Raw genomic sequence first — 19,617 nt, forward strand, 5'->3', positions numbered from 1 at the left:
GGGTCAGGCTACGTTACTTTTATGTTCCCAGCTTTCTTTCTATTTAATTTCATCTGCTATCATTAAAATGTTTCTGGAGCTGAGTGCTATTGTCTTCAATGAGAGGCTCAAAAGACAACCAAACTGAAGAAGGACAACTTCAACTTCAAAGGAATAACCGCAATTTTAATTAGGTTTTCCAGCACACATATTTAACAGATAGGGCTGGACTTCAGGAAATCTCCCCTGTTGTTTTTAGAATTTTGGAATCCCCAATTAATTTCTCTCCTTTGCAAGCCAAAGGCCTTATACTTTGAAAGGTTCCTGAACTTCACTGGAAGAATGGGAATCAGCAGCCACCCAGCCCCAACATTCCCATTTTCCAGAGCCATCTATCTTTTGACATGCCAAGAGCTCTACAGTACATCAGAGAAGGGTTTGTACCAATGAGGAGATCTCAGTCCATGGTTCCAGGTACTCAGATGGACCCAGGAGTCACTGTTGCACTGAAAGCTGAGAGACACCTGGCTGACTGAAGCTCACCCAACTCTGAGACACTTGGGCACCTCCACCCTGGAATCCTGGCCAGCTAATGGCCGGTCTGGATGACCTATTCAGCCAGGCTTGTACCAGTGACATCTCAGCTTAAGCTGCTTAAGCTCAAACTGTACATTCAACAGCAATGTTGTCATTTTGTTCAGGACACACAACCAGTTCAGTCATAGAAGCACTTGGGCTGCTGTCCCTTGAACTTTCTGTTCCAAAGGCCCCATGGAGTGGAAAGAAACACAAAGCCAGTCCAGTCCAGATATTTACATATCTCCCTTTGACAGCAGTGCAAAGTATGTAACTGATCCCTTACAACAATCATGAGACATACCGTATATCATTATACTGGCAGCGGGGAGGTGTAGCTGCCATGTGACCCAACCTTCTGTTTTGCTTCATGAACTACAACATTTCAGATCTTTCCCTCCTGAAACCAAAGGGGCACAAATTTCACCACCTTTTCATTTTACAGATACTGTACAGTACAACTGCATTTGTAAGAAACATTCACAGAAAATTCATAGTCCTGAACAAGGAAGGGCTGGAGCGTCCTTAAGAGGAGGGGTTTACGATCGTGACAAACTGCTTTGAAACAGCTATTATGAACACATTTGCCTTTCAATATATTAATAAAATATGTATTTGACCTCCTGTACTGAGACTCCAAACGTCTCCGTTGTTCATGTGTTATTGTTTCATTTGGTTTACAAGGTTGTGCCCGCTGCAGCAAAGTGAGTAGGGGAAGAAAGCGACAAAGAGAACTCTGGTGGCGCAAGACTGAGGACATTTCTTGAATATTGCTCATGGTGTCAAAATCAATCTGAGGACCGGGGCTAACAGAAAAACTTTCACCCCGAGTCTGATTGGGAATGGCAGATTGGAGGCATATCACCTTGGTTCAGGAAAGTGGTTTTTAGTGAAAAGACAAAATGCAGCTCACTGATACAAACTGTACCAAAGCTGCTTTAAAATCGAAACCCAGTCAAACCGCCGATACCATCAGCGATTGTGGGGGGGCTGGAGCGACATTTCGGCTCTGAAAAACACAAGCGCCACTTCATCTCTGAATCTGCCCGCCAGCTCTGTACGCTCTGCACTATTTTTAATCACCTTTCAGGAAAGCTTTTGAGAAGGAGAGACTGTTTTTGCAGTCTGACAGCATATCATATGATTATTTTCACTCACTCGCTCTGAAGAACACAAGACACCTTTGATCTGCCTTCACTTCACAGACCCCAGTGGCTGAATCCCTGTTTATCAGGTGGTACACAACAGAGGACCACAAAAATAAGTCTTAAGAAATTAAATAAGAAATACCAGCTCCCTGTTTTGGAATCTTCTTTTAATTATGTGCTGAAACTTCCAAACCCCGTTACTACAAAAACAAAAACGAAGTCTACAAGGCAACACCCCTGATCTGTAACTCAGCATCAAATAATTTAAATTCATAGGATTGCAGTTTGAACAATTCATGAAAATGGGAACTGTAAACATCCCTCCCTTTGATTTTGAAGACTTTCAATGACTGAATCAGCAGAAGGTGCTCTACAAGAGATCAAATAGTACGGGAAAGACTTTGGAAGAATTTTAATAACGGAGCAAATCTGTACCCTTGAACTCCTAGTTATATGTCCAGAGCCCTAAAAGAACTGTTCACCATCTTGAACTCAACAGATGGATTAAATTAGAGAGGACATGAAGCTTGCCAGGATGGGCTCAAACTCCCCCATCACCGTGAACTGGAAGAAGTGGTTGGATAATGGATGGAGGGAACTCAACAAGTAAATTTAATAACAGCACATTCAGCGTAGTCCTCGGTCTAGAGGTTTTTAAAGCAGGGTTGCCATTCAGAACTCCTACTCTCAGTTTTGCTGAGGGTGTCAGCATACAATAATTTGTCTCATATTTAGAAGCGTTACACATTGACATGTTAAAACGTGACTCTAGAGAAGTGTCGGGTTTCTAGAGAAGAGGGGGGAAGAAAAATCTTTCAGGGAATCTTTTGGAGCAAAGGGCCGACACAGTGGTTTACTCGTCCCTTCATCACAGTTCCCCTGTACTAATTGTGTTGGACTGTTTTGCTCACTCGGGGAGTTCACTGGTGCCCTCCAGCCCAGTGAGAGGTACTGTTCCAGCATAATGTTTTTCTGATACTGTGCTGCTCCACAGGGGCTTTGGGTCAAAGAATATGTGTGGTCTTGGCAGGAATCTGATGGATTTAGAAGCAGCAAGAGGATCGATGATGTGTAAAAAGATATCATAATGGCTGGACCCCTCACCCGAAGAAGGCTGCTTCGAGTTTGCATGGTGAGGCCATGAAAGAAAATAGGGATAAAGACACTTGCTATCAAGAGAAGTGTCAATGCTCCATAAATATGGGCAGATATGTGTCACTTGATCTTCTGGATTATTCAAGAATCAGACATCCTAAACAACTCTGAAAGGAACAATAAATAATAGCACAGGTTGGCAATACAAGGCACAACAGATTTTTTAAAGATCATTTGCCCAAACGGCTCATTTAAAGGCGCTGTATCTGGTGGGATGTTATCTTGTATCCATGTTGACTTTCTCCAAAATGTAATTTTCCTGTTTCCTTGCACTTTGATCAGCCTGACGTTAAACAAGCTGCAGCATCTGGTGTTGAATGCAAGAAAATTCTACTCTTTTTTACTAGAGACGAAAGATCAAGTAGGCAGACTGTACGTGGCTCTTTATCAAATGACGACTAACCACAACAGCTACTTATTAAAGCAAGACTGATCTGGTCAGCACCATGCCAATGTGAGATTACAAACAACCTTGCACGTTGCTTCAGATTTTAAAAAGCAGGCCAGTGCACTTGTGTTGTATAGCTGTACTTGTTTTGGTTTCAGAGATTCTGTATGCAAAAGGAGACTGAAGCACAAACTCACATTACTTTTAAACTCAGGTGAGTGAATACTAATTTCAGGCCTTCCAAAAACTTCCAGAGTAAACTTGTGTTTCCAAAGCCATACTAACAGCTCTTGCAGGCTTCTAGCTAATTCTGTAGAACTGCCTACCCTTTTATGATTAGCTAGTTTATTCAGTACTCCAGAGGCACATACAGTAGGCATTGTAATTCTTTCTATACAGTATGTATTCTTACCTTTCATATACTTTACACAGGCTGTGTGTAAAACTGCTACACTTCAGTGCACACCCACCACTGCAAAAGCCATGCTGTCTGCTGGTGTCTAGTGAGCATTATTTTACAGTTCTAAACAAATCTATACAAAACATACACACAAATATGAGAACATCACCATATTCTGCGCTGCAGGTCTTTTGTGTTCTGCTAATCTTTTAAAGAGACATGTGAGAACAAAGAGAATTTAATGGCTCAAACCAACCTTATGTGGACTAGTAGAAAATATTTAGACTACGTGAAATAAACAGAACCCACCAAAAAACAGCTTGGGAAAAAATATTAATATCTTCTTTCTTATTGATTATGGAAGAAATCACAGAATATAGTGTAGAGATGCCAAGTAATACTGTATATCTCAGCTACAGTCTAGGTACTTGCCTGGAGCGGAGGTCAATATCTCTCAATTTTCGTGACAAGCACAATATGTACTTCTACCACGGCGTAACCTAAATATCATTCTTGTGTTGAAAGGCAGAGAAAGAAAATCCCCAATCATTCAACAGCAAAAGAACCCCAGCAGGTGATACAGTATTCACAATTATGTTTAAGAGCATTCAGCACTTGACAGCACAACTGTCAGCATAACAAAAATCAAATTGCACAGACAAAATTGACACTTATCCATAGAATTCTGGATTTTAGATGAAGAAACATCAAGTCACGAACAACTGTGTGGTCAGCACAGCTCTATTTACCGAACTATTTTTTTGGCAGCAAATGCATTGTTGATTTCTACTCCACTGTTGAAGTAGGTGAATGAAAAAATAAAGACATCCACTGCAAAGAGTGTTTCGATGTCTGCTGACACGGTGTGGCTGTGATTCCCTCTGGAGCTGAGCCAGGTTCCCCGAGTCTGCAGTGGGCTCTCTTTGCAGCCTGGGAAATGTGTGCATCTAATTATTGATCAAAAAGGAAGCACAACATGCAGCAAATTCTGTTCAAGTCAGAGTAGTGCAGGACTCATTAATAAAGTGCTCTGTATGTCCTGTATAAAGCCCACACTGTGGTTCAGACATTTAATTAGTACCACCATCCACAGTCTCCTCTGTGTATTGTAATTGTGTTTAATCTTGTGTATTCTTTTTATTTATTGTTGTTGTCAATCTGTAAAGCGCTTTGAGAAGCCACCTTTAAAGGCGCTATATAAAATAAAGTCTATTATTATTATTAATTGTCCTCAAAGCAGCTCATCGATATAGCTGGGCTATGTTAAGAAATACAAGAGGGAACCAATAAGCCCAGCTTGGCCTCAGAGCTGTTTCAAAACTAACGACAACAGTTCGGGACTTGCATCTCTGAGTCAATCCTGTCACAAATCTTTAGAAACAGTCTGTATGTTTAGCAACAGTACCAATAACAGTACAATAGCAACAATACCCTCTAGAATGTGTATTATTACAGGATACGGTCATTTCTCAGAGTGCAAGGTTCCTTGGTCACACACATCCTGTTGTACATTGTTGTTTAATTATCAGACACATTAACTTTCTTTTGTAAAACTTCTAAACCAAAGCTTGACTCAGGCAACACCTTTCCAGACTCACAGGATGCCCACTAGGAAATAGCGGAGCGTTGCACCAGGAAATCTGTCTCCTGGTCATTCACATCCTCAGCCCCTGCAAAGCCTCATTCACTCACTCAGAGAAACAGACACACCCAGGCAGCCACAGCCTCCACGGCAACACCAGGACACAGACCCTGGAATCCGAAACCTAGGGAAAACACAACAGTTAACTGAAGAGAGATCGTGTTATTTTGCTTGTAGTTTATATCACAGCAATTACTGTAAACAAAACAGTAAGAAATACCGTCAATGTTTCAGTAAGCTATTATCTGTAAGTACAGGGAGTTTTAAGACTACATTGATCTACTGGTGTTACACTCACAAATAAATCCAAATAATTTTTCTATCAAAGGTTCAGTTGAACCAACAGTCCTACATAAGTACCGTTGTCCTTATCTTGGGCATGAAGGAAGAGAGATTCCAAACCTGTTTTTGGATGCAGCCATGGCACTGCTTCTTTGAGAAGATCACAATAAATGAGAGGAGGCCATTCAGCCTGCTAAGATCATTTGACTGCTAATTGATCTGAAGACCTCATACAGTATAACTATGATATCAGCTTCATGGACAGACAACCTTGTTCCAGTCCCTCACAACTTGTAATGCAAAAAGTATTACAAGTGTTGTGTTTCTCTTGTTATGTGGTTCCCTGCCCTGGTCTCGGAGGAACATTGTCTCTTCTGGTTTTTTGCTCTAGCTAAGTCCTTAATCACAGGCTAATTTATATCAGTTTTCTGTTTGGGACATTATTGTAAATTTCCTTTAAGCTCTTCAAAAGGTCAAATGAGAATTGCAATGGGTAATACCCCTGTGCCAGTTTCTGAGCTTCAGAACTGCCATCATTCCTTCTCATCCTGCAGAAGGAAAAATGCTTGTGGGAGTGTCTGATACAGTGTCACTTTCACATGTATTTGTTTATCATCAATTTATCTGCCACTAAGAGCTATTTAGGCAAGCAAGAGGCTGCCTAATGTTCTGTGTGCTGAGGTTGCTGGAAACAGTGCCCTTGAAAATGTGACATTTAGGACTGACTGAAAAAACAAGTTGAAAGTCTAAACAAGTAAACAGTTCAGTTAAGTCAGTCAAACAGCAGTGGAGATTTAGAGCTCAGCTGGAATGAAAACCAGCAGACATTATTCCTCCAGGCCCAGTGCTGGAAACCACTACTCCAGAGTGGTTTTGTTGTTTTTGTTGACTCTGAGTTTTGTTGTTGATTCTCAAGAAACCACCTGAACTGGATCTCCTACAGTATTAGCCTTTTCTCCTGGTTCCAGTGGACCACACATGCCTGCTGTTGTTGGTCCCAGTCAAGCTCAGAACTATGCAGCTCTTAAGCATGTGGGAGGTGGCCTTTGAACTATTATCTTACTATATATCTGGAACATAAAAACCCAAGCCTGAAAATACTCCAATCAAGCAATCTGTTAGTTCAATTAAGGCTTCAATTAGGTAATTGGAATGAAAACTAGCTGGTGTGTGGACATGAAGGACCAGAACTGAGCATTCCTTAGAATCCACTGAATCCCAAATGACAGGGTTCCGATATTATGGAGATAGGTTTTCAAGGATCGTGCCTGGGATGTTCTAGCAACTGTTTTAAGGTTCTATTTGTGAAAGTAAACACCAGGCGCATACAAAGCAGACTTCCTTTACTAGTCAGTCATTGTTAAGAGCACAATGGTACCGCACAAATCAGCCAAGTTTTCTTCTAAAGGAAGGATAACACCACCCGACCAGGGGTTTCCCTTAACCCTCTCATGTTCGGGACAGACAGTGAAATCTGTGTGTCTTTCTCATACCAGTGAATGAAGCAGAAAAGGAAACAGTACTGTCGACTCTGAACTGGCATCTTAGTCATGGATTAAGATAATACCATTAACTCCCAAAATGGCAAAAAGGAATTTTTGTGACATCTATTGTATTGCATGTTACATGAAGTAAAATGTAGGTCAAAAGCAAAGATTTTCCTGCTCTTGCCACTGCAGTGTGTTACTACTGTATAAGGTCACTATCATACAAACCTCTTGCAAGTCAATGCATTTGGAAATAAGGCATGAGAATCGAAGGATACAAGATTTATAAAACAGGTAGAAGAGTTTTATTGGATTGACTTATATAGGGCCAAGTATGGAATGTATACATTTGGCAATTTTGTTAAGTATTTCCATGTTCTGACACATTGTTACAACCTCAAACTAGTAAGGGCTATTTCTACTGTTCATATTAGGCAATGTGCTATCGGGAGAGAAAAATAAGTCAAAACAAGTTCCCTCTAACCAGTGATATGTTCCAGGTAATGTTTGGATAATGACTAATCAATTTGTAAATTGTTAAAATTCGCAGCTATAACTATCCTATTATTTGTACTGAAATAGCTATTTTGCTTATAAAGAGCACAGTTGTATTGGCAGGAATAACAGCAGACAAGCCCCCTTTAACCATGCCCAGAAACAAACTATGACTATGAGTTTGTTGTTCTAGCAGATTCATTGCTCTGCAACAGAATTGGTTTAACAGCTGTGGTTTCAAAGGCAATTAGAGAGGACGTCAGCAGACCTACAGCTCACTGCCTTCTTCATTCACTGACTACCTAACTGTGGTCAGCTCCCTTCATCATACCCATCATGTCCATCATTCTCTCCCACGACCTTCTGCTGGTCACTTAGCTGGTACAGGTTTTTGCTCTTCTGTCTGCTGCTCTGATCGTTCCCCTCCCTACCACCTTCTTGTATTAAGTAACATTACTGCACCTTAATTCTTTCTAATTTCAGAGCACTACCAAGGCTGATGAAACAGCAGAGAAACTTGTGAACTGTGACTCACACTCTCCTCTTCCAAAAGATGCTCAAGGAGACTGGCCAGAACTGTAGGGGTTTCCTCATTCCAGATGACCTCATACAGGCATTCCCACCATCAAATATTCATCAACCAGGTTTCAGCCAGTGAGGTAATGGTGCTATGGGAGCATTTTCTTCTTTAAATATTCATCAGACTTTCAAATGCAAGAGCCACAGTACGAGCTGGGTTTATCTGCAGTCTGTTTGCATCATACCGGTCGGGATTTTAACAGCTTGAGCCTCTAGCCTTGAGCCAAATTGAAAAGAAGAAACATAATTAGGAGCAAACATTTCCATCTTCATTAACCACAGGAGTTGATGACCTTATTAGGTTGCAAACCTCTGTCGATACAATGGAGGTTTTTTATCCGTGAGGAAAATGGGATTGCGGCACTCAAAAACATAGATCTATATTAAATCAGATAAATGCTGCCAAAATTCCAAAATTGAGAGGTACAAGGTGTGGGAATAGACAGCACTGTCATTACATTGTTGCCTTTTGGCTAGTGGAAGACAAGGTTGTCACCTATTGTTTTGTGACAAATGTTAATTGTGGAATATGGCTTGCTGTGAACCAGAAATGGAAGCATGATAGTCAGGTATCCATTGATTTTACAGGGTTAAAAGAGGTGCTATAAATGTCGTGAAGATGCCAGTCAGAAACAATAACCTCAATATTAATAGGTATAGTATGTGCAAATGTATTTCTTGGTTATAAGAGTCAAATCATCTAAATTAAACTAAATCACAAGAGTGGACCTGTTTCTGCATAATTATAAGATTAAGCTGCTTAAGCATCTTCTTTTAAGATGAAACCTGCACAGAGGAAAAAATGCATAGCTACTGTATGATTAGAACAGTCAAAACTAACTGGGATAAGCTATTTCATAATTTCCTTTTGAACAGCTGTAAGTAGTCTAGAGAGAAGCTGTAAGGTATGTGTTACTTTTTACAGAGTTTCTGTTGCTCTAACAGAGGGAAAACAGCATCTTAACATGAAGGTGTTCCCTAACCACAATACCGTCTTAACAGGAGTTCTTATGCTCTAATTTATATATAAATAAGGATTCCAATTTGTTTTTTAAGGAATCATAACCAAAAGATTAAAGCATTTTAACAAAACATGGCATTGAGCTGACACAAATAAGTCAGCCTCACACAACATCTGCATACTTTTCTGAATTGATTTCAAGGTTATCTGTCCATAAAATACGTTTCTCTTCTGACTCAGGAAAGTCCTTCGGTTTTTTCTTCACCTTCCACATAGAAAAATGTCCCGATTCCTTAAAGGTCAAATAGCTATCCAAAAATAAAAATCAACTATGGAATTTTTCGTCCAGTAATTAGGAACAGTGAGTACGGTTGCTAAGGACACCAAAAAGATTGTGTTAATTGAGCACTCTGGGTACTCTGATCCAGGGAATTTAAAGTAATGTAAATAAATGGTACCACTCCGTGTCCATACTAAACTGTGTTTAATCACAGACTTTATGATGTTGCTAAGATTGTAGGTTTACACACACCTGTATTTTCCTAATGACAGATAGATAAGAAACCCGATTTAGGAAAATGTATTTTGACTTTATGTAGTGACTCTTCTATAAAAAATACAATGAGATGCAAACAATTTATTTAGGTATCACAGCAGAGTACGTAAAAGTTTTAATTTCACAACATGCCAAATGTGGGCTTAAAAGAAAAAACAATTCTTTCTTTAAAAGACCATCTTTGGTCTTTAGTTACCCTTCTCTAAAGAAACGTGCCTTCGAAGCATTTGTTTCAGTATGTTGATCTTATCAGGGAAAGGAACGTGCTCAACAACACAATGCCCATTTGTATTTCAACATACTGCACTTACAAGATTACTTTTTCCAGCCGATACACACTGCCTCCGTATTCTTGGCTTTCAGACAACGCACCTTGCTCTGCAGAAAACAAATTCAGCAGTTAAAAGCTCCACGACTAAACTCATTTTGCTTTCCCAATAAACAAACACTTGGCAGGCCTTGCAGATACTCAGGCTCAGAAGTAGCACTGTCAAAAATGTATCCATGTTCCTACCTTAGAAAAGATATTACATTTCCCAGACACACAAACTCTATCTTAACGTATCTGCTTATTTCACAGCTGTACCAATCCTGGGTGAACATACAATATCTCTCCCACCATGTAGATCCCCACTATAACACAATGCATCCACAGCAATGATATTTACAAGTTTTACAGCCAAATCTTGCACGTGTTTGCTCCTGGCCTGGCAAAAAGATTTGAGATGTGTTCTCACCGCAAGAAGAGTTAGAGATCTGACTGCGCTGACAATCCTGCAAGGTTACAGCGTGACCAAATTCTCTCACTGGCTTACAGCCTCCTCCAGCCTGGCAGTGCTCAGGCAGAAGCTGACAGAGCTGTGCTTACAAAGCTTGTTTTTTATAGGAGATGATGTAGGGGAATGTGGGCAAGCAAACTCCTATGACCTGAGTTCCCAGTCCCGGTCTTGGACCTCAAACATACCACTGATTACTTGTGTTTGAGGCTGCCTTCTATTGATTGCATTTCACAAGTAAAATAAAATCAAACCTAGGAGTGGAAAAAAAAATCCAAATATCCCTATGTAGAAACTTGATAAAACAGGTTAAGGCTTCAATTAAGTTCAATGAAGCTCAGCTGGAATGAAAACCAGGTTTATGGACCCCAGGATCAGGACTGGGAACCCCTGTCCTAAGGTACATAACTTTTTTCGGTATGGATCTAAGTACTGACACACTTCCTGGCTATTTATTTCCCTCTTTCTAACCTCATATTTACTTTTGTAACTCACACAACAGAAAAGGCGATTTGAGGTTTTAAGATAGCTATTGAACCAGGTACAGTGCTCACTAAAGGCTGTGCATCTTATCCAGTCCTGTCTAAATGGCGGTGAGGACACCTACTCAACACAAGGTATGTGGGATCTGCCTACAACTACACCACTCCCTGGCATTTTGTGCAATGGGAAATACTTTCACAAAGACATACCTAATCTGAGTCTTATCAATAAAATAGCAATTGTGGTCATTTTTATCTGACCACAAAACCAACCCTGTTTATAGCAGGGAAAAAACCGACATATTTGACATTCCAAAAATGGGGAGAGAATTCCTATCTATTTTGTTGATGTCCCGCGTCACAATTTGCTATACAGACAAGGAAATATTTATAGATCTCCTGGATGAGTCAACTTCTGCGCTGAAACAAAGACGAAGCGTTGAGGGATACGGCTTTTCAAAACTGACTAAGTCTTTGCAAATTGACTGTAATGGATGCACATGTAGGTCTAAGGAGACATATTTGCCACCTGACCTTCAGGTGCTGCTGGCCCCTGCTGTGTGTTGCTAACTGGCTTCAAGCATGAGGCAAAGCGCGGGTTGTGCTGGCGGAGCAAAGCGTGCCGTGGACAGAGGTGCATGACAAGATGGGGTGCACTTTCGAAGGGCTCCCTTCTGGTGGCATAAGAACTTAACAAAGGAAGCAGTCAGCCCACCACTCTCATTTTCAGCAACCTATAGGCATTTATTGATCTGGGAGACTCCATTACTTGGAAGATCTTAAGGAATTAAGACTCACTGGGTCCTGCTCTCAGCACATTGCACTTTGTTCAGAAAGATTAATCTTTTATGTTCAGTCCAGAAATGGTACATACTGTATATCGTTTGCCCTTTTCACCTAATGGGCTAAAGATACAGGAGCTAGTTTTGCCTTTTAGTTTGCATTTAACAAAATCACAGCTAGTTTTCTCTATTCTAGCTCTACACATAATCATTTACTGCATTTACATACTGGTTTTGAACTGGATGGACCCCAAATCTCTTTCCAGGCAGGTGAACCCCCTCTGCCTCTGAATTGCAGTGCAATAGTCACGGAGACAAAAGGGGACGGACATAAGAGTTTGCCTTTCTGTCAAAAAGCCTCCTGTCAGGGAAATAACTGACAAGACTCCTTCTGCAGTAACTAGACAAAACTTGGAGTGGCAGGCGTGGTGACTGAATGATGTTTTTCACGCAAATGACCAGCTTCGAATGCTTAGCAATACCGAGAACTCCTTCACTAATGCACTCCAGTGGTATTATTCAAGAGAGACGGAAGTTTTCCGTCACTGAGTGTAACGTGTCGGTGCATTTTAAGGTCTCAATTGAGGATGGAGTTTCAGTTAACCCTATAATTTACTGTTTTGTGTTGCAGGGCATGCGTAGTCCATTTCGTCAAGCAGGCGAGCAGGTAAGCTTCACATGATTAAAAGAGAACTTGAGGCGAATACAAACAGTTAAAGGCACCAACGATGCCAATGTTTGTGAAAGACTCGAGTTTACGTTTCTATTAAGTCTTAATATCATAGAGGACGAAGAAAGTGATGCACGGGTGAAGGTGATTTCGGCATGGAAGACAGAAATCGAAGCGCTTTAAAGTGTGCAGGCACACTGAAGTACAGCACTCTGCTCCTCCGATGTGTGTGAATGTCTCTGAGGACATGCTTGTCCTCTATTGGGAGAAGTACCTGCGTTGTTGACTGTAGCGCTGAAGGGACGGTTCCGCCAGTACATTTTCTGAACATTCAGCTACTATTCTTACTAACAATAACCTCATTGTATTGTTAAACGACACTTTGCTATTATGGCGATTCTCCCGGGCGCGAAACTGGACTGTATGTCCTGATAGTCAATTAATAATATCCCACCATCATGCACTAGCATGGAAAACTTCGTTATCAGCAACTGCAGTGCCCGAGTCAATGTAATCATCCAGGGAAGAGAAAGGATGCAATCTATCCCTCACGTTGTTCACGAAAAAAAAATCAATAAGAATGTAGAAATAACTGATCCCTTCTCAGAACAAAATGTGCCCACACAGATAGGTTACATTAGTAAGACAAAAAAAACTTACCCCCTAAAACAAGACGCAGGTTTTCTATTCTGCAGCGCTCCTGCAAACGCGCAAGACCCCTTTCTGGTTCAAATGGTCAACGCTGCGTGCTTCAGCAATTCAGTTACAGACGCTGCTCCGCGTCAAGAGCTCTCCCAGCAGCTGCTCCGACCTGGAGTCGCCCGCCCGCCCGTCTGACCAGACTGTAACGATGCTTGACTGACCGGCCGCCGAGCGCTTCTCCGCAGTGTCTTGTCCTGTTCTCAAATCTGCTCAGAGACCTGGCCTGTTGACGTCAATGCAAGCTCGGCAGCTGCAGCTCTTAAAGTGAAACAGCGGAGTGTGTTCAGAAGTTGAGCTACTGTATTATGCAATAGCTCGTCTATAAATAGAAAAAAATATATATATATTTTTAAAAAGCGGCATTTCCGGCATTTTTGTCTGTGAGCGTTGGGCGTTGCTCACAGACTTGATGAACTAAAGTACGAACTGAATATCCAACTGCCAACAGTATTCTTACAACTAAAATAGAAAAGCGCTTGACAGCCTTAAACAGCTTTGAGTAAAATCTAAAAAGAAGTCCTATATTAACAAAAACGGAGGTCAGAGCCTGGGATTTAAAAAAAAACTATGACCATGGTACAAATGACAAAACTCCAGGGCCATCAGTGGTTTCATGGGGTATTTGTAGATTTATGGGGTCTGGATTTGAAGATTAGGAGCATGTGGAAATGACAAATAAAGCCTATAATTTGTTTAGTTAAGAGAACTATGATCCTTGAGGATTGAAGAATAATCTGTTTTTTGGCCCAAACAATCTCTAAGTGACTTACTGTAGTATACTGAATCTCCTATGATTGATCACAGTTAATAAGTCCAATTGGTCTAGGTCTTTAAAATTTGAGGATTTGTTATGTACCTACTGTATGAAATCAGCTGGGCTCTCTGGAACCTGATATGAAGAGCTCAGATCAGGGCTCCCAAGAATAACCTTAACCGCAACCCTACAATCTAACCCTAAATTGTACTTTAGAGCTGGTTGTGTAATTCTGGACCAGTACCTTTTAAAGTTCTGACTAGAGACTACAGGATTAATATTTGTTATAATTTTGTCTTAGGGGAGACAAATATAATAGGGTCTGAAGTGTAAAACTCTTTTTGTGACAGCAGTGACATTCTTCTCAGGACGCAAAGGAACAAGTAATAGGTTTATTCCATGCTGAAAAAAAGAAGAAAGAGAACACAACGTTTCGGCCGTGGAGCCTTCTTCAGGTGTGAGAGAGACAGGGCAGTAGGCAGAGGTAAAGTAGCAGGAGAACAAAGGTTGGGAGGGAGGAGGAGTGAGAGGTGGGAGCAGGGGACAGAAAGAGAGGCCAATCAAGAGGTGTGAAGTCAGAATGGGTGCAGAGAGGTGTGAAATGAAACTTCCAATGAATGGAGAAAATTTAAAAGAACAGTAGTCTGTCGTTAAGGGAAGGGAGAAGGTGTGATCCTAGCTGCAGAATAATTTTAGTTTCGGTGGTCTTTCTGATGTATGAGTTCGGAAAACCGTCTTTGAGAACACAGACGGAGAGATTAGAGTGGTCGTGGCCGTCAGAGGTGAAATGAGAAACAATGGGCTTGGAGAGATCTTTAATCTTTACAGCCCTGACGTGTTCTCTGAAACGGTCTCCGAGTCTCCTTCCTGTTTCTCCAATGTAGATGGCTGGGCATTTACTGCAAGAGATACAGTAAATAAGGTTGCTGGAGGTACAAGATGCTGTCTGGGTGATCCGGAATTGTCCTGAGGGGCCTTGAATGAGTGTGGTGGTGGCTGTGTATTTGCAGGTGATACAGCGAGCTCTGTTGCAAGGGAAAGTGCCTGGTGTGGATGGTTGTTGAGGGCGGTCAAGGGAGCTGTGAACAAGGAGGTTACGCAGATTAGGTGGTCGGCGATATGAGATGATAGGGCGATCAGAAAAGAGGGCCCCAATGGAGGGATCATCCTGTAGGATGGAAAAGTTGTGGTTAATGGTCCTGGGGATAGGAAGTGTGTTAGGGTGGTAAGGAAGCACCAAAGGAATGCGGTTGTTACGGCGGGAGTTCCTGATCGGGTTGATGGTCCGGGGGGTGTTTTTGGCTCGGGCAAGAGCCCTGTCAATCACACTGCTGGGGTATCCTCTGTTGATGAAAAATGAGTACATTTCGAGGGCTTGGTTCTCGAAGTCGATGTCGTCGCTGCATAATCGTCGTAACCTAAGGAACTGTGAAAAAGGAAGAGAGTTTTTAGTGTGGTTGGGGTGAAATGAGCTGTACAGGAGGTAGCTGTGTGAATCCTTGGGTTTGTAATAAACTGAAGTGGACAGTCGGGGGTAGTTGATAGACAAGTGGATGTCTAGAAACGGAAGAGTAGTGGAAGATATGTTAATCGTATATTTGAGGGACGGGTGGAAGTTGGTGAAATGGTGCAGGAAGAACTCAAGCTGATCGTTGGAGCATGTGGCGGCACCGACGCAGTCATCAATATATCGTTTGTAGAGGTCAGGGACATAGCCAGTGTAGGAAGCGAAGAAGCGTTCTTCTACCCAGCCGGCAAAAATGTTGGCATAGCTGGGTCCCATTCTGGTGCCCATGGCAACTCCACTGACCTGTTGGTAAAAAAGATTATTGAAAGAGAATGCGTTCAGTGTGAGGACCAATTCTGCAAGGCGTACCAGGGTGTGGGTGGGTGGATCAAGCACTGTGCGTTTGTCCAGCATGTGCTTGAGTGCTGTAAGGCCGTCATTATGGGGAATGACGGTGTACAGAGATGTGATGTCCATGGTAAAAATGTAGCATTCGGTACCCTGAAATTGGAAATCATTAAAAAGTTGGAGCGCGTGGTTGGTGTCTTTGATGTATGAGGGAAGATCTTCAACCAGCGGTCTCATGAGGCTGTCGAGAAAGGCTGAGATGTAAGTAGTTGGACAGTTACATGCTGATACGATGGGGCGTCCAGGGGTGTCCGGTTTGTGGATTTTGGGGAGGAGGTAAAATTGAGATACCTGTGGATGTTCCATGATGAGCCAGTTTGCCTCCTGGGGGAGCTCATTACTGCTGATAAGAAGAGAAATGGTGGATACCACTTCCTTTTGGTAGTCAGTGGTAGGGTCCTGTTGGAGAGGGAGGTAGGCAGAAGTGTCAGTTAGTTGTCTAGAGGCTTCAAAGATATATAGATCCTTACGCCACACCACAACAGCGCCTCCTTTGTCCGCTGGTTTGATGACGATATCGTCCCTGTTGCGGAGAGACTGGAGCGCCTGATTTTCTCCTTGGGTGAGGTTAGACCTATGTTTACTGGGTATAGAGAGTGCCTTGGGAGCTTGATTAGTGCATTGGTTGATGAAATAATCAACTGGTGGAAAACGGCCAGAGGAGGGAGTCCAACAGCTCTGTTTGGGATTAATGTTGTTAATGACATCAATAACCGGGTTGTTATCAGCTGCCTGTGAAGAGGAATTGTCGGCAAAATGTGCTCTGAGACGGATCCTGCGGTAAAAGCGGTTAAGGTCGACATTGGTCTGGGGGATGTCCAGCTTCCTGGGAACTGGTACAAAACTGAGCCCTTTGCTGAGGAGGGATCGCTCATCCTGTGAAAGGGAAAGGTCAGAAGGTATGGTGACAACAAGGTTAGGGTTGGTGAGGGTGTTCGGGGTGTTGATGGTTTTCTTCTGTAGAAGATGACTGAGTTTTTTGTCCTTCTCTGTAGTGAGAAACTGGTAGAGTTTAGAGTTGAGAGATCTAATGAGGTTAGTTATGAAGGGAAGATGATGTGGAGCTGTAAGCCGTAGAAATTCCTTAGCCTTCCTTCTTCCTTCTTCCTTCTTCTCAGGACAGCAGTGTTCACGTCCTCTGTGGAGAGGGGCTGGCTGTTTGGTGTCACAGAATTGACAGCTGCTGTCACTGGGGGTGCAGTTCCTGCTGAGATCAATGGACTGCACATACTACCCCAGTGCAGGCTGATCATTCCTGACGAGTGGTGTTCCCAAGTCTGAATGGCAGTAGGGATCTGCCCACTTGAAGTTTTGAATCTACTTGAAGTGGTTCTCTTTTCCTGGGAGAGGAACATGCCAAGTGGCTGAACTTTACAAGGGACTTCTCTGCAATTTTGAGTGCAGTCTTCGCTGTGTCAGTCCATTTCTGCAGGTTATTTGAAACCATTCATTTTTTTTGTCTTACTTTTGTCTAGTTCTGCTTCTCCGTATGTGGTGGTACTGTATATAGTCTCTCTTTTTCCAATTTCCTGTCCCTCTCAGAGTGATGTGCCCGCATGATGAACTGGGAGACAGTTTCAGAATAAACAGTGATATGCTTTGAGCCCACATACTGTACATTCGCCTAATTGTATTGAAAATTGCTGGATTCTGCTGAGCTACCTAACATCCTGAAATTTGGTCTGTCATTCTGTCAGATATGTTTGGCCAGGGGCTATCCAGTCTAAAAGCTCAAATACTTAGCAATTCCATGGAATATGTTATTAATACTTGTATTTCGTGGCATTTTACTTTTGGACCTGAAACATCAAACCAAATCCAAACTAAAGCAAATCCAAACCAAAGCAAAGAAAGATAAATGAGCTGCAGAAAGTACAGTTTTCCAAATTCAAATGAGGAGCGAATTGTGGTCTTGTGGTATTTAAAAAGCCCTGTTCACTGGTAAAAATTGTTTCATCTTGTCGCAATCAACGTTTCAACGTCAGTCCCAGTCTAGTTCAATTGACTCTCCTCTAATAAGGAGGTTGTGAAAGGGTCTGTACAACTATGTGGAAATCATATGACTTCCTTTTTTGAGAGCAGAAATTAATTACGCTTTCATGAACTAAGCCAAACCATCAAGTTCCAATAAGCAGATTTGTGGTTAAATGTCCCTCATTTCAGGCAGGAAGAGGGAGAAAAACATTTGCACTCCAGTCCCGCCAGTATATCTTAAATGAATTCTGAATTTTTGAGAGAAAATAAGAGAGGGGTGTGTGCAGCAGACATCAGTGATCAAATTTCTTTGGGAACTGAGATAACTGGAAGAAATAATTACAAGCAGTAGAAATTCCTTTTGGAAAGACAGCGGTTTCTTAGAGATTTCAAATGAGGGTTAAGGTGCTAGTGTCCTTGTTTCGCTGCTGAGTCTGATGTCTCCTTGTTTGACCCTATTCTACCCCTTAGGATTTTATATTAAATCTCCCTTTTTTAGACTGAAGAGATTAAGTTCCTCTAACCTGTCAGACAGATTGAAGAAATTAAATCTCTAAAAAACATTCTTTGGCTAAATGAGCGGCAGTCAGACATCACATACAATATGCAATGCTTATGCAATGGTATCTACTTGGTACAAATCCTGACTGCCTCCTTTCCTGCGTAGTGCTGATGAGCAAACTCAGCATCCTACTAGGGAGTTAATAGTCTCGGTTCAAAATATTAGGCACTTTCTGTCAAATGAAAAGACCCTCAGCAACCTGTGTGGTTATCTTGGGGACCATGAGACAGACTGTCATCATGTTTTTGGCCGGGACAATCCCCAGATCTCAATTCTTTTGAAAAGCGCAGGAACCTCTGGACCATGCAGTTCAATCCCACACACCATTGCCCTCATCACACCCTCAACTGGAGAGCCTGCTGGAAGAACAGGATGAGGCTGAGCTGCAAATCTTTCAAAAATAGTCAGACTGCTCAGTGTTATTCAGTGGGGGGTGGGGGTGGGGGGGCTATTATGTTAGCTACTTTCTAGTTTGAATATCTTGATGGTAATTTAGTGGAGGATGAACTGTAAAAGATCCCCCTGATAAGATGCAAATACTGAACTGAAGCGGCACCGACACAGATCAGCAGCTGGTAGCTGGCCGTGCAACATGATAGTGTGATGTAATCGCTGCACAAGATGGCAACAAAGACAAGACAAGCATCATTGTTTAAAACTAAAACAAGGACAATGTGGCTCTGCATAGGGACATTATGTTAGGTCAGCATGAATTATACACTTTACACAGTGCTTGCTGCTGCACTTATGGAAATGTCGCACAGACACACTCCAAGCATACATGGAGGAATACAATAGTGAAGGCATCTGCATACAGGTTCATCCCTACATGCATCCATTGTTAGAAAGGCAAGCGCAAAGCACGAGGCGAGGTGTGTGCACAAAGACAAACAAGTACACAGGGACAACTTAGAGATTTACTAATGACATCAGCTCGCAAGTCTTTGGAAGATAGAGGTTAGTACAGATTTAGTAGCTTGAAAGCTATTCTGGGCTATGGGGGTGGGGGGGTCAATCAATGAAGTTGATTTCATACTTCCAATAAATAAAATTTATTCCAAGGTAATGCAAAGGACAGGAAGGGACAGTGAGGACGGAGGACAGAGGGCTACACCATTGAACGTTAATGATTCACAGTATGGAAGTGCTGCTCAGACTAGTTTGAGAATCTCCCTGTTATATGGCATAAGCCCTTACTTCAGTCACACCCTTCCCTTTTCACCTAATAAGACCACAGCTCTTGCACAGCCCTAATGGCATGAGGACATACTATAAGTACGTTTGAGAAGTTTACAAACACGGGGAGAGCCTTCGGCTACTCCTGCCACACCGTCGGGCGCAGATAATTAATC

The sequence above is a fragment of the Atractosteus spatula genome, chromosome 21 (genome assembly GCF_055471065.1).
Source record: "Atractosteus spatula isolate fAtrSpa1 chromosome 21, fAtrSpa1.hap1, whole genome shotgun sequence".
In the NCBI taxonomy this organism is placed as follows: Eukaryota; Metazoa; Chordata; class Actinopteri; order Semionotiformes; family Lepisosteidae; genus Atractosteus; species Atractosteus spatula.